Source organism: Ahaetulla prasina, chromosome 16 (assembly GCF_028640845.1).
Source record: "Ahaetulla prasina isolate Xishuangbanna chromosome 16, ASM2864084v1, whole genome shotgun sequence".
Lineage (NCBI taxonomy): Eukaryota > Metazoa > Chordata > Lepidosauria > Squamata > Colubridae > Ahaetulla > Ahaetulla prasina.
The window spans coordinates 14,727,256-14,741,460 of record NC_080554.1 but is presented as its reverse complement, the minus strand read 5'-3'; positions in this window follow the sequence as shown (position 1 = coordinate 14,741,460).

Below are 14,205 nucleotides of genomic sequence, written 5' to 3'. Positions count from 1 at the left end.
AATTTCCTGACAGTGAGGACAATCAACCAGTGGAACGAGTTGTCTCCAGAAGTTGTGGGAACTCCATCACTGGAAGCTTTTAAGAAGAGACTGGACGGCCATTTGACTGAAATGGTTTAGGGTCTCCTTCTTGAGCAGGAGGTGGGACTAGAAGACCTCCAAGGTCCCTTCCAACTCTGTTATGCTGTATTCTGTATATATACACATTCGACCTGCACAGAGAACCCGGGTTCAAAAGGAAGTGGTTGGAAACAGAAATAGGGAGAACTGAGGGAACCCCACATAACTTACCTAGAACCCTTTGTCTCCAGTGCTTGACACTGGAGAAAACAACAGAGAAATCTTCTTTTCAAAGGCTGCAACTGATTGTATTTATTTTTAACTGTGTATTTTGGGATGCTGAGCAGAAGGCTGAGGTAATAAAATTAATTGGTGATTAAAAACACAAGTAAACAAGAAAGGCATGAAATATCAAAGTCACATGTAAACTAGTCAAAGCATTGAGAAAATTAACTTCCAAAGAAATGTTGGACTTCTCACTGCAGTAGATTTAATAATTTTAGCAATAGCAAGAACACTTAGACTTATGTACCCCTTCACAACGTTTTACAGCCCTCTCTATCTAAGCGGTTTTACAGAGTCAGCCTTTTGCCCCCAACAATCTGGGTCCTCATTTTACCGACCTCGGAAGGATGGAAGGCTGAATCAACCTTGAGCCGGTGAGATTCGAACTGCCAAATTGCAGGCAGCCGGCAGTCAGCAGAAGTAGCCTGCAGTACTGCACTCTAACCACTGCGCCAACACAATTTAACAGATGAACAGAGTTGCAGGTCATCTAGTCCAACCCCCTGCTCAAGCAGGAGACCCTACACCATTTCTGACAGATGGTAGATCAGTCTCTTCTGGAAAGCTTCCAGTGATGAAGGTTCCACAACTTCCGAAGGCAACTTCTGGGTTCTTCACATCTGCTGCAAATGGAACAGAGAGACACCAGGGGGCAGCAGAAGCCACCCCATCCTGACAGGCAGCCAAGAGACCCACAGGCAGCCCCCCCCCCATACCCCCGGGGCACCACTTGGACGGCAAAGGGCCTCTGGTGGCTCAGCAGACTAAGTCTGTCTATTATTAACACAACTGCTTGCAATTACTGCAAGTTCAAGTCCCATCAGGCCCAAGGTTGACTCAGCCTTCCATCTTTTATAAGGTAGGTAAAATGAGGACCCAGATTGTTGGGGGCAATTAAGTTGACTTTGTATATAATATACAAATGGATGAAGACTATTGCTTGACATAGTGTAAGCCGCCCTGAGTCTTCGGAGAAGGGCAAGATATAAATGCAAATTTTTTAAAAAAAGGGGGGGTGGTTAAAGCATGGGCAGCCAAAAACAAGCTGGAAGAGCGGCAACCTGACAAAAGTAGAGGACAAAGTCCTCTATAAAGGAAATCTGGACATCTGGATTTAAATGCTGAGTCATATAATGAAAAGGAAGCAGGAAGCTTCATCACTCTCTCTTTCCTGCAAAATAGCCATCTCCATTTTTACCTGATGCTCAAGGTGCTTAAACATTTCTTTTCTATTTTCCTTGTTGGTATCATTGAACTAGCTTTATTGTTGCAGGTGGCAAAATGGTGCCCACTGGTGTATTTTCTGTTCCAGACACTCCTATCATTCTGAAAACTCCCTGCCCTCCCCCCCAGTTCCTAATGGGATATAAACATCACCCATGGAAATTTCACCAAAATGATTTTAGGCTCAGAAAAAAATAGCAGCACAAACTTTCCCTGCTAATTAGAGAAAGAGGCAAAAACTCATATATTTTTTTAACATGATTTATTGGCAGTGTCTTATGACTCAGATATTCCAACTCAGATATGGTATTTTGGGGATTGTATACACCACCCAGAGTCAAATAGATTTGGATAGATCATCCTAATCAAATGAATTTAATTTAAGGTACAAAAAGGATGCCAAAACATCCACCTCAATCTGAATCGGTAGATTCCAGTAGATCCATCCTCTCTCCCCATGTCACAGTGGGGCTACTCTGAACAACTTAGAATAGTAAAATGGAAAAAAATGTAAACATGACAATAGCAAAACAATGAAGCAATAAAAAGAAATAATAAAAGTACAATAATATGAATTAAAAGATGGGGAGGAGGGGAAACAGGAAGCACAAGAGAGAGATTGGGTCAGCTAATTAGTCCAGTGACCACATTCAGAGCCATGGTATGCAGTATTGCAGGCTAACTCTGCTGACTGCCAGCAGTTCAATTCTCACCAGCTCAAGACTCAGCCTTCCATCCTTCTGAGGTGGGTAAAATGATGACCCAGATTGTTGGGGGCAATAGTCTGTCTGTCTATCATCCATCCTTCCAAGATGGCGCCGACGAAGGCTGCCTCGGTGAAATGCTCTCTAATTGTTTCTTTATTTCTAATTGTTCTCTGTGACTCACTACGGATTTCCTACTCACGAGACCATCTGCTAAAAATTAAGGAACATTTCTTTAAGGAGCAGCTTTCTTTAATCTCACCCCCGCCTGTCTTTACAAACACGGAGGAGATTCTAACACAGGAGTAGGCAATTCCCACGGAGCCATGGATTACTAAAAAAACAAAACCACGGAAACGAAGGAAAAGAGGTAAACGATCTGGGATCTTAATCAGGCTAACAACTCGCATTAAAACTCCTCTGCCTTCAATTTTCCTAACAAATATACGCTCACTTGCAAATAAGATGGATGAAATACTTCTCTTAAACAAACACTATTCTGATTTTCGCAATTCAGCAGTCCTATGCTTCTCTGAAACCTGGTTAAATGAATCAATTGAAAATAGCAGCCTGAACATTCCAGGATTTCAAATTGAACGATCAGACAGGATTCCAGAAACATCTGGTAAAAAGAAAGGAGGTTTATGCCTATATATTAATAGAAACTGGTGTCAAGATTTTAATATAATTTACAAATTCTGTGACAACAATTTAGAGACTCTAATTATCAACTGCAAACCTTACTATTCACCTCGTGAATTTTCCTCATTTCTTCTAATTTCTGTTTATGTCCCACCACAAGCTTGTGTAAACAAGGCATTACGAACTCTAGCTGACCAAATCATGGAGGCTGAAGCCAAACACCCTGATTCACTGGCCATTGTTTTGGGAGATCTAAACAAGGCAAACTTAAGGAAAGAACTACCAAAATACTTTCAGCATGTCAATTGTCCCACCAGAGGCAAGAATACTCTAGACCACTGCTACACAACACTAAAAGATGCCTATCGGTCTTTACCACGTGCAGCTGTAGGACACTCTGATCATTGCATGATTCACCTTGTACCTGCTTACAGGCAAAGACTTAAAGCCATAAAACCAATAATTAAATCAGTGAAAACCTGGACGGAGGAATCAGAATTAAAGCTACAGGCATGTTTTGACTGCACTGATTGGAATATTTTTAAAGATACCTCTGCAGACCTGGATGAACTCACAGATACTGTAACATCATATGTCAGCTTCTGTGAAGACCTATGTGTACCTACAAGGAACTTGCGAATACACAGTAACAACAAACCTTGGTTTACACCTAAACTTAAGCAGCTACGACATTCCAAAGAGGAAGCCTACAGAAAAGGTGATAAAATGCTGTACAATCAGGCCAGAAATGCACTAACAAGGGAGATAAGAGCAGCAAAAAGAAGCTACTCTGAAAAGCTAAAGAATCAATTTTCAGCAAATGAACCAGCAAACATGTGGAAAACTCTTAAAAATATCACCGGCTATGGCAAACCTCCTTCCCAGGCTGAAGGTAATCAACAACTGGCAGATGACCTGAATGAGTTTTACTGCAGGTTTGAAAGGAAACTACAGCCACCTATCTCCACAACCCCCATCTCAGACACACCAACAACAGCCAAGCCTCCTACAACTGACCCCATTTCATTGGGTTCACAACCCCTAGTGATCACAGAAAAGGAAGTGCAGGACCTATTTCACAGACAAAAGCCAGGAAAAGCTCCAGGCCCAGACAAGATAACTCCTTCTTGCTTAAAAGTCTGTGCTGACCAATTGGCCCCCATCTTCACCCATATTTTCAATAAATCACTAGAGATGTGCTATGTTCCTTCTTGCTTCAAACGCTCTACCATCATCCCAGTGCCGAAGAAGCCCACCATCAAGGAACTGAATGACTACAGACCAGTTGCTTTAACATCTGTAGTCATGAAAACCTTTGAAAGGCTAGTGCTTTCCTACCTGAAAACCATCACGGATCCGCTGTCAGACCCCTTGCAATTTGCATACCGAGCAAATAGATCAACAGATGATGTTGTTAATATGGCTCTGCACTACATCCTACAACATCTTGAGTCTCCAAAGACCTATGCAAGGGTACTTTTTGTAGATTTTAGTTCAGCATTCAATATCATCATTCCAGACATTCTTCTAACTAAGCTAAACCAGCTACAGGTACCGGAACAGACTTGTAAGTGGATCACAAGCTTCCTAACAAACAGGAAGCAGCAGGTGAAGCTAAGCAAGATCACATCAAATACCTGTACAATTAGCACAGGGGCCCCCCAAGGCTGTGTGCTCTCCCCACTTCTCTTCTCTCTGTATACCAATGACTGCATCTCCAATGATCCATCTGTTAAGCTACTGAAGTTCGCAGATGACACAACAGTGATTGGTCTCATTCGAGACAATGACGAATCCGCAATATAGACAAGAGGTCGAACGACTAGCCTTGTGGTGCAACCAAAACAATCTGGAACTGAACACACTCAAAACCGTAGAAATGGTGGTAGACTTTAGGAGAAACCCTTCCATACTTCCACCTCTCATAATACTTGACAACACAGTATCAACAGTAGAAACCTTCAAATTTCTGGGTTCTATCATATCGCAAGATCTCAAATGGACAGCTAACATCAAAAACATCATTAAAAAAGGACAACAAAGAATGTTCTTCCTGCGCCAACTCAGTAAGCTCAAACTGCCCAAGGAACTGCTGATCCAATTCTACAGAGGAATTATTGAGTCTGTCATTTGCACCTCTATAACTGTCTGGTTCCGTTCTGCAACCCAACAAGAAAAACACAGACTTCAGAGGATAATTAGAACTGCAGAAAAAATAATTGCTACCAACCTGCCTTCCATTGAGGACCTGTATACTGCACGAATCAAGAAGAAGGCCGTGAAAATATTTGCAGATCCCTCGCATCCTGGACATAAACTGTTTCAACTCCTACCCTCAAAACGACGCTATAGAGCACTGCACACCAGAACAACTAGACACAAGAACAGTTTTTTCCCGAAGGCCATCACTCTGCTAAACAAATAATTCCCTCAAGACTGTCAGACTATTTACTGAATCTGCACTACTATTAATCGTTTCATAGTTCCCATCACCAATCTCTTTCCACTTATGACTGTATGACTATAACTTGTTGCTGGCAATCCTTATGATTTATATTGATATATTGACCATCAATTGTGTTGTAAATGTTGTACCTTGATGAACGTATCTTTTCTTTTATGTACACTGAGAGCATATGCACCAAGACAAATTCCTTGTGTGTCCAATCACACTTGGCCAATAAAATTCTATTCTATTCTATTCTATTCTATTCTATTCTATTCTATTCTATTCTATTCTATTCTATTCTATTCTATTCTATTCATCCATCCATCCATCCATCCATCCATCCATCCATCCATCCATCCATCCATCTATCTATCTATCTATCTATCTATCTATCTATCTATCTATCTATCTATCTATCTATCTATCTATCTATCTACTGTGATGGTGCAATGGTTAGAATGCAGTATTACAGCCTAACTCTGCTGACTGCCAGCTGTTTGATTCTCACCAGCTCAAGACTGACTCAGCCTTCCATCCTCCTGAGGTCAGTAAAACGGGCACCCAGATTATTGGGGGCAAGAGGCTGACTCTGTAAAGCGCTTAGAGAGAGTTGTAAAGCACCATGAAGCGATGTATAAGTTTAAGTGCTATTGCTTTTTCCCTAATGGGTTCCCAAGTCAAGTGGGAGAGCCAGGTCTTCAGGTCTTTGTGGAAGGCTAGAATGGTTGGGGCAAACCTTATCCTGGGGGAGGGGGGCAGGATGTTCTAGGGCCAGCACTACAGCAGAGGAGGCTGTTTTGGATCCCGCCAGCCGTCATCTTCTCTTAGCTCAAAGTACCTTGCAAGGCTGTTGTTCCAGAGATAAAATCAGGAGTGGACTTTAAAACAAATGTCCAATTTAGGGATTAAGGATGTTCTTTGGAATTCTGTGCATGAAGACATATTCTTAGCACGGTGAGATAGTCCAAACAAGAAGCACAAGCAGGCTAGTCTAGTGAAGAGAAGGACCAGGGGAGACAGGATAGCATCTTCCAATATTTGAGGAGCTGCCACAGAGAGGAGGGGGTCAAGCTGTTTTCCAAGGCACCTGAAGGCCAGACAAGGAATAATAATGGATGGAAACTGATCAAGGAGAGATTCAACCTGGGAAATATGGAGGAATTTTCTGACAGTGAGAGCAATCAACCTTCAGAAGTTGTGGGAACTTCATCACAGGAAGCTTTCAAGAAGAGACTGGACTGCCATCTGTCAGAAATGATGTAAGGTCCTCTGCTTGGGCGGGGAGTTGGACTAGATGACCTACAAGGACCCTTCCAACTCTGCTAATCTTCAGGAATCTTTGTTTTCTCTTGACTGTAAAGTTTACATTAACAGAATATTGCAAGCCTGCAATTACTTCCCTGAGAATTAGGGAGGGTCCCTTCTGAAATATTTCCCCCATGCTCCCTCCTTGGGCCACTTGGGCCACCTGCAGCTCTCCCTCCTGTCTCCCAAGGTTTCTCCCACACACCATCACACAGAGCCAACTTCACGGGAGAAATAGAGTGTGTGGGAATTAGGCTGAGAGAAGACACTTTAAGGGCAATGCGCAAGACCCACACTATGTCCCCTCTCTTCTCTCTGACTCACCATATAATCCCGGGCATTGAAATGAGGTGGATCTGAACAGTGTGACTCCCTCTCATGGTTGAACATTCAGCTATAATTCCGCAGAGCATGGAGGTTCTATTTCGGATAATATTCTTCTATGGATTTGTTTTATAATTTTAGTAGCATCAATAATATCTAACTAAGAAGGAGGGGGAACTCTTTTGCAAATTGCTAATTAGATTAAATTAGATTCAGATCCCAAATAGCATTTTGTATGTCACAGAGAATATGCAAAGCAATGTAATTTTGACCCTGAAAATGCAAAACACGAAATATAAAGGCAGAATAAAAAGCACAAGGCTGTTGCTTAAACATCCTGGGATGCAGTGTCTTCCTTGCTTTCTCTCTCTCTCTCTCTCTCTCTCTCTCTCTCTCTCTCTCTCTCTCTCTCTGTGCATTAATTTCTGTTCCTTTTGTCATTAACACTTAATTTCCCCAAATTCATTGTTCCCTCTTTTCCAAATTTACAGGGACACTGTATGTGTGTGTGCTGTGCACACGCATAATGCACAATATATACATATATTAATTCACTAATTATTTAGTATTCAGGAATATATAAATAGTACACCAAATATTAAGTGAATAAAGAAAGAAATCCTAGGAGGGGGAGAGATTTATGCCAACCAAGAGCTCATATTCCTGTCAGAATAGTTCTCTGCTCTGCACAGGCTCATAAAAATACCCCAGCATCCACTCCAATTTATTCTTCGTTTTGCAATTTTGAATCATCTCTTTTTTTTCTGCTCAGCCATGCTCAATAAAAACCTTGAGGCCAGGCGTGTTTGTTGGGAATTGCTGGCACTGACCCAACTTTGGGGAATCTCCATTCAATTGCTGGACCGTCAACCCTCCAGCCACTCAGAATTACCACTTTCCAGAAGCTTCCAGGACACTGTGGGTGGGGGAGACACACAGGACATGACACTCTATTTTCTTCATGATAAAAATATTCCTTTTTTGCTAATTATTCCCCTTACTCGCCTTTTTTCCAATCACAAAGATCAATAACTTTAGGGCAGCTGTTTTAGTCTCATTTAGATAGATGGAATAACAAAGTTGGAAGATATTCTTGGAGGTCTTCTAGTCCAACCCCCTGCGTAAGCAGGAAACCCTACACCACTTCAGGCAAATGATTATCCAACATCTTCTTAAAAACTTCCAGTGTTGGAGCATTCACAACTTCTGGAGGCAAGTTGTTCCACTGGTTAATTGTTCTGTCAGGAAATTTCTCCTTAGTTCTAAGTTCTCTCCTTGATTAGTTTCCACTCATTGCTTCTTGTCCTGCCTTCAGGTGCTTTGTAGAATAGCATGACTCCCTCTTCTTTGGGGCAGCACCTGAGACATTGGAAGGCTGCTATCATGTCTCCCCTAGTCCTTCTTTTCATTAAACTAGACATACCCAGATCCTGCAACCGTTCTTCATATGTTTTAGCCTCCAGTCCCCTAATCATCTTCGTTGCTCTTCTCTGCACTCTTTCTAGAGTCTCAACATCTTTTTTACAGTATGGTGACTAAAACTGGATCCAATATTCTAGATGTGGTCTTACTAAGGTTTTATAGAGTGGTATTAGGACCTCCCTTGAACTTGATTGTATCGAGGGGTGGGATTGAACATTTTAGCAACCGGTTCTCTGCCCAGTTGCTGGGTGGGTGTGGCCATGGGGGTGTGGCCTACTCAGCCTCCTACACCATGGTGGGGGGCATTTTTGCCCTCCCCAGGCTCCGGAGGCTTTTCTCAAGCCTCTGGGAGGGCGAAAAGGGCCTCCCCTGGCCTCCGGAGGCCCTCCAGAGGCCAGAAACAGGCCCATTTCCAGACTTCCAGTACTTCCAGGAGGCCTGTTTTCCGCCCTCCCAGAGCCTCCGCGTGGGCCCTGCAGTTACCTCGCATCCAAAACGGGCCATGTGGAGACTCCTGGGAAGGGTTGGGTGGAATGGGAGGGGGAGAGCAGGGTGGGTGGGGCAGGGCCAGCCAGTCCTTGCAACTACTGGTTTGGTGAACCAGATGTAAAATTAGCATCCATTTCGTCCAAACTGGTCCAAACCAGCTGAATGCTACTCCTGATTGTATCCCTCTGTTGATGCAGCCTAGAACTGGGTTGGCTTTTTTGGCAGCTGCAGCACACAGCTGGCTCATATTTAAGTGATTGTCTGCTAGTCTCCCAGGCTTTTGGTGGGAAAGGAAAGGTGTTTTCCCCTTCCTTTTCTAGTTCGTGTACACAGAAATAGATCAGTGTCCATTTGCTCTGTATAAAATATCCGGTGGCCTAAAAAGCAGCCTGAGGTTTACTTGAAAGAGCTGGACCAATTTCAAGGCTGCTTCCATTGAAGAGGATTCAATTCCCTTGCTAATTCTGAATAGCTCTTAAGCCTCGAGGCTCTACAGCTGAGGAGTAAAGATCACAAACAGAGGCTGCTTCAGACAAGTCTACACCCAGCAGCTCTAGCCAAAAGAGGTCTAAAATACACAGGATCTTTGCCCATCCTTCCAGACCAGATCTGGCGAGGATCCTATGTTTAGAAAAGGAATGGGCCAAAACTCAAATGGTTCAGTGTGATTTGATTGAATCGATGAATGAAACTGATGTTCCAAGATAAAATGTTGATTCAAGAAGGAGGAAAGAGAGGGAAGGAATGTTCTGTTTTGAGGTTGATGAACGAACGACTCTCATTCGTCACTTCATCACTGTGCTTCATCACTGAGGTTTTTAAGAAGAGACTGGACAGTCAGTTGTTTGAAATGGTATAGGTCAAGATCTCCTGCTTGAGCATAGGGCTGGACTAGAAGACCTCCAAGGTCCCTGCCAGCTCTATTCTGATTCTCTTCCCAGCCTGCCCTGCGATCTTATCAGCAATGTTTGAACGAAATCATGAAGCTGCCTCTCTTCCTCCTCTCAGCATAAAAACACATATAATGCTGGTAGTCACTAATATCTCCCTATCATTAATGGTATAGCAACAGCACTTAGACTTACATATAGCTTCACAGTGCTTTACAGTCCTCTCTAAGTGCTTTACAGAGTCAGCGAACAATCTGGGTCCTCCTTTTACCCACCTTGGAAGGACGGAAGGCTGAGTCAACCTTGAGCCCGGTGAGATTCAAACTGCCAAATTGCAGGAAGCTGGCAGGCAGCAGAAGTAACCTGCAGTACTGCATTCTAGCCACTGCACCACCATGGCTCAATGTGTATATTTTTATTTGTTCTTAAATCCATATGCAGGTCTTCCTATCTTGTCCTGTGATGCTGAGGATGTATCTTTCCATAACAAATTGTTATTCTTTTATATTTCTATACTTTTGCTATTAATTTCATGGAAAACTGATCATAATGACGTCAATGATGGTATAAAATAAAAAAAAATCCAGTAACACAGCTTCTGCAGCCATCAATGTCCTTAATGTAAGTGATTCCAATTCTGAAAGAGAATAGTTTTAATCGCATGAAATATTACACTGACTGATAAATCTCTTGTCGTGCATCTGTTGCCTTTTCCGTTTCAGACAATATCTGCTTTGTGCCACCAAGGCTCATGGTATGGTATGTTGCCACACCCAAAAGTGGGGTGAAGGCATTTAATTTGCTTCTTCAGTGCCTTAGTGTGGTGGTTTCCTTTCTCCGTTGACTAATGTTACCTGGATCCTAAACGTGGCTCATAAAATCATCTGCTACAATGTCCTACCTGTCAATGATTAGTTCAGCTTCAACCACAATACACGAGCACACTATAGATACAAATTTAAAGTGAACTACTCCAAACTCAATTGCAGAAAATATTAACAGAGTAGTCAATGCCTGGAATGCACTACTTGATCTGTAGTTTCTTCCCCAAACCCTCAAAACTTTAACCTAAGACTGTGGACTGTTGACCTCACCCCATTCCTAAGAGGTCTGTTAGGGGCGTGCATAAGCGCACCAGCGTGCCTTCCATCCCTGTCCTAATGTCTCTTTTTATTTGTATTCATTTTATGTATTCAATTCATGCTTATACTTACATATATTATCTAATACGTACTTGACAAAAATAAATTTAAAAAATGAAATAAAAAAATAATTTTCTGGAAACAAGGTGGAGGCGAATCCTGTGACCAATCAGAAAGCCAGCACAAAGAAAGAGATCATAACACCCAATGTACAACCAAGGTCCCAGTGGGGTGCCACAGAGCATCTTGGAGGTTAGTTGACCCTCTAGTCAAGGGGGGCTGGGACTGTCCGTGCCAGTAATTGAGTGAATATGCCCCAATGCCTGCCACCCTCCCCAGAATGCCACCTACACCTTATATCCGCATTCCGCAACGTTTCTGGATTTGGTAACAGGCTGGATGGGAGGAGAGGAGATGGTTCCACATGAGCAGTGGGCAAGTGTGTACACAGGCAGCTCTATTTGCACAAGCAACGGGCACGCCTGCAGCCATTCACACAAATGGAGCTTCGCACACACTCACACAAGTGCAGCTGCTTACACACACTCACTGCTGCATCCACAGCCCACTTCCAAGTGGTCTGCGGCAGTGGTGAAATTCAGTTGGCTTTATCCGGATCGCGCAATCTGGTAGCGCCAGTGGCAGGAGGCTTCACCCACCAACCCAGATGTCATCACGTCCCGTTTTTGACCCTCTGCGCATGTGCAGAAGGGTCTGTGCATGTGTGGCGGAGGCGCGCATGCTCACATTTGAGAACCGGTAGTGAAGGTAAGGGAATAATATCCCTGGGCTGCGGCCCGGGGGTTGGGGACCCCTGCCTTATGTCATAAGTGGAGTCTCCAGGGAAGCATGCAGAATGCACAAAACTGATCTGGAAACACTGAATAGAATTTGTGGACAGCGTAATTCCAAGCCCAGTGAAAGCTACCAGGGAGAATTGAAACTGCAACAGATAAAGCTTGCTGGATGCATTCTGTGTCAAGCGTTGTGAAATAGAAGGAAAATGATCATTTAAAAGAATAATAATTACCATGTATGATTATTTTGTATAAGAAAACGGAATTGGTATTGTTTCTAAAAAAGCAAATGCTTGATATGTCAAATGGAACAATTATAAGCTGTTTCAGAATTACCTGTATGTACCAGCTAACAGCTAAGAACCACCAGCCCAGTGAGCCTGAATGCCAGCTGAAACCACAAGCAGAGGAAGTACAAAAATAACAATAGAGCTCATGCTAGCAAGGAAAAAGGTTATGGTGAACTTGTTAAAATTCTTTGAACAAAGGTGGAAGGGGCTTCTAGGAGAATTGAATAGGATGCTGTGTCAAAAAGGGAATGAACTTGTGTAAGGGGATAAAAGCTGACTAATGCTTTGTTCCATGTCCACTTTCTATGCACCTGTGTTTGCAAATACATGAATAAACTTTCTTTTAAGTCGTTGTCTCAGGTAGTCCCATATGCGAACGTGCACTGTTTCTAACGGTGTCAATCCTGAAGCTGACCTGACCGGAGCCATCTTGGAACTTTAGTGTTGCTAAATTGAAGCTGAGGGATAGGGAGTGTGGGGATTAGAGATAGTTGGGGTTGTGAAGCCAAAACAAAATACTTTTTCATGAGAACGAAGGACATTCTCACACCTGGACCGTGGAAGGAGGAGGGAGGTCACCAGGCAACCAGACAGCATCTTGACTGGACCATGTGACTGATTGTTTGGGGTTGTGTGAAAACTTTATCTTTTAATTAGGTGAAAACCATGGGAAACTTCAGAGTCGGTTTTCACCAATTCTGTGCCAATATATTTTCAATAAAGTTATTCTTTGAGGAAGTCACCAGCCTCGGAGTTTTGCTTGATAGTCAGAACAATCAAACTGAGAGCTAAGACCAAAATCTCTGCTACACGGGAGCACTGGGCTTTTTCTCATAAGGCATGTAGAAAGTTGCTAACGTTCACTTGAAGATCTGAAATGGGCCAGATTATCTCTGACTGCACACCAAGCACCTTGAGGGTGTCCGGCTTTTGGGAAACATCCTTGCCAAATGCAAAAGAGATGGACTATTGAGGGAGACCCTGGCGGAGAGTGGAACATCAGGGTCCCTCTTACTATATTACAGCTCCCTTCTCAGGGTTGCCCTGGTCTAGTTAGTTTGCAGGGGGCTTGGTTTGGGGGCAGGACACTCAATTGGGTCCAAGAAAGCTAGGCAAAGAGATGAACTGGATCCAAGAAGCTTCTTTAGCTCTGACTGGATGGTGGGGAATGGAAGGATTTATACTCCTTGCAGACAAATCCTTCTATCCTCCATCATCCAGTCAGAACTGAAGAAGCTTCTTGGATGAGAAGCAAAATGTCTTCAAAGAAAACCAGAAAGTCCAATTTCCTGTTGAAAAAAAGCACCTTTGGGACAACCATGACCTGGATGAAAAAGAATCTCCATAGACATTTAGACTTCATTTTGTTTGTTAGATTTATTTTACACAGCACAAAGAACAGCTGATTTTTAGGATAGTCCCTTCCTTACATTTCATTTCACGTGTAAGCATTCAGGTTTCATTTATTTGCATTAAAGCTTTGATTAACCCTCTTTAGTAGCGCCAGTCAATTTAATCATTTCCCAACCTGCAACTTCCTTTTAATTTCATGGTCACCCTGGGGGTGATTTTTCCTAAAATAGCCTTTGAGGTTTTTTGTTCCCAAGGCTGCCTTAGGTCCCTTTGTTATTTTTGCAGGATAAATAGCGCAGGAAACATCCTTCTGCTAGTACTTAAGAGTTCCCCAGAGAAAGGGAACCTTGACTAAGATGTCAGAAGGGCACTTACAGGAAGGTTTATAAGGAGCTCCCTCCCGTTTCTTCCATCCTAATATCAGAGTCTCGTAGCCGGACTGACTTTGTGCTTCAGATTTGTACAGTAGAGCAGGAGGTGAAATCCAGCAGGTTCTGACAGGTCCTGGAGAACCGGTAGCAGAAATTTTGAGTAGTTCAGAGAGCCAGCAAATACCACCTCTGGCTGGCACCAGAGTGGGGTGGGAATGGGGTTTTTGCAGTATCCTTCCGCTGGAGTGGGGTGGGAATGGGGATTCTGCAGTATCCTTCCCCTGCCATGCCCACCAAGCCACGCCCACAGAACCAGTAGTAAAACAAATTGAATCCCACCACCGCAGTACAGGTCTAAAGAACTGGTGGACAATGTGCTTTGCCCAAAAATGTTTGGCTCAGTCCTTGCCTTGGACAGAGTGTGAATCTGGGGAAAGAATTGAAGAGGCATAGACCAC